This window comes from Penaeus vannamei, chromosome 26 (genome assembly GCF_042767895.1).
Source record: "Penaeus vannamei isolate JL-2024 chromosome 26, ASM4276789v1, whole genome shotgun sequence".
Classification (NCBI taxonomy): Eukaryota; Metazoa; Arthropoda; class Malacostraca; order Decapoda; family Penaeidae; genus Penaeus; species Penaeus vannamei.
The window spans coordinates 3,519,226-3,521,725 of NC_091574.1; the positions used below are offsets into that span (position 1 = coordinate 3,519,226).

The following is a 2,500-nucleotide window of genomic DNA, read 5'->3' on the forward strand; positions in this document are numbered from 1 at the left end:
TAAAAAGGATTGATGCTAATTGAACAGGAAAGTTGATAAAAAGGGAGTGCATAATAATTATTACAATAATGATGATAATAATAATGGTTGTTGTTGGAGAAAATCACTGGCGTGCAGAAGGTGGGAGGAAGGGGGGGGGGGGCTTTCGGGCATTTAAAGGAGGGGGGGGGGGGCATCCAGAGAGGGAAACAATCGAGTGATTTTGAAATTCATATCAAAGAAAGTGACTACGAGTACGGCAGAAAAGCCTCCGATTGGTGTCCTGCGCGAAATCTTGGTACGAAATTATACAACTTTCAGTTAGGTTAGATTAGGTTCGTACTTATTACCCGTACTTATATTAGGTTAGATTAGGTTCGTACTTATTACCCGTACTTATATTAGGTTAGATTAGGTTCGTACTTATTACCCGTACTTATATTAGGTTAGATTAGGTTCGTACTTATTACCCGTACTTATATTAGGTTAGATTAGCTTCGTACTTATTACCCGTACTTATATTATAGGTTAGACATTTAGGTCTGTCACTTATTACCCGTACTTATATTAGGTTAGATTAGGTTCGTACTTATTACCCGTACTTATATTAGGTTAGATTAGGTTCGTACTTATTACCCGTACTTATATTAGGTTAGATTAGGTTCGTACTTATTACCCGTACTTATATTAGGTTAGATTAGGTTCGTACTTATTACATATGGCTAACCGCGAGAAATGGATACGGTTGGCGTACGCGCAATATTGGCCTATATCTATATCGAATAGCGTTTATTTCATGGTTCATCTGTGTCTGCATATTCAAAATATCTCCCTTTCTCATATTTTTTTCAGTCCAAGGCCTTATACTTGAGTCTTTGGGGCATACAACCAGGGAGTTGCATCGGGCATCACCAGACCTCTGCACGCCACTGGATATAATTATAATAATGATCATCACAATAAGGTCGGTGTTACGCGTACGGCAGCCGTATCCGGTTTCTCGCGGTTAGGCTTACGGTACATGTCTGCATATGGGCATATAAACGTTATTTCAGGGTAATAATTACGAACCCAATCTAACCGCCATATTGCTTGTTTCACCACGCATGCGCACGGCACCAATCGGGGGCCTTTCTGCCGTACTCGTAGTCACCTCCTTATAAACAATGATAATTACGACAATGGACTCCAACTTGAAGCATCTCCCCTAATTCAGGACAGTTCCTTTGTGGTTTTATCAGACAGACAGACAGGCAGGGAGACAGACAGACAGAGAGACAAGCAAACATACATACAGACAGAGAGAAATGGAGACAGACAAACGGACAGACAGGCAGATAGAGAGAGAGACAGACTGACAAACAGACAGACAGACAGACAGACAAGCAAGCATACAGACAGACAGAGAGACAGGGAGACACACAGACGGACAGACAGGCAGATAGAGAGACAGAGAGGCAGACAGGGAGACAGACAGACAGATAAACAGGCAGGGAGACAGACAGACAGACAGACGAACAGACAGACAGACGGACGGACGGACGGACAGACAGACAGGCAGGCAGGCAGGAAGACAGACAGATAGACATCCACAACTACAAACACAAAATTTACCTTAATTAGCCCCCTAATTAGCAAAACAAAAACAAACCTTATCACATGAATAAGTCCTAAGCTCCTTCACAAAGACAATGCATCATTTACAACAGCAAACTCTTACGGTTACACCAAAGAGGAGTAAATCGCACTGAAACTGAACCAACGAAGCTTTAAATTTATTTTGGATTGACCGATCGTGTGTGTTGACACGCGAGAGATGCGAGAGTTGCCGACTTTGTGCCGAAATCATGAAATATATACGTAGGCTACCTTTATAAACATATATGTGCGTAAATACACACGCACATACGCTAATATATCAATGTTACACAATAGAAAATATGAGTTACTATAAAGGTGTTCAAATAATGCATATCATATATTGATATGATGAACTACAGCTGAACTTCTAAATTTGCTCCTAAGGCCCCGAAAACAGAAAAAATAATAACAGCAATGATGATGAGGATAATGATAATAATAATAACAATAATATTAATGATAATGATAATAATGATAATAATGATAATAATACAACTAAATAATGATAATAATACAAATAAATAATGATAATAAAAGCGATAATGATGATGATAATAATGCTAACGATAATGATGATAGTAACAATGGTAATGATATTTATGATAAAGATGATAATAATAATAATTTAAAATCATTTTCATTATGATAATCAGGATAATAATTATAGAAAAAAATAAACGATGACTATAATAATAGTCCTAATGATAATGATGATGATAATGATAATTATAAAAATGAAAAAAAAAACTAATATTACAGCATAACTTTATTTTAGTTGTTACATTATTTAACTATAATTTAATGGAAAAAATACATAGATATTCCATTTACACCACGTCAACAAGGTCAAGAAAGGTCGCCAGGAGAGAGGTCACTCCAG

At 37.3% G+C, this 2,500-nt stretch overlaps 1 protein-coding gene across 1 annotated transcript in view; it reads right to left on the reverse strand.

Annotated features, from left to right (window-relative positions):
- Positions 1 to 2,500, reverse strand: part of LOC113823337 (uncharacterized) — a 42,210-nt gene that overhangs the window by 16,345 nt on the left and 23,365 nt on the right. The window lies entirely within an intron of this gene.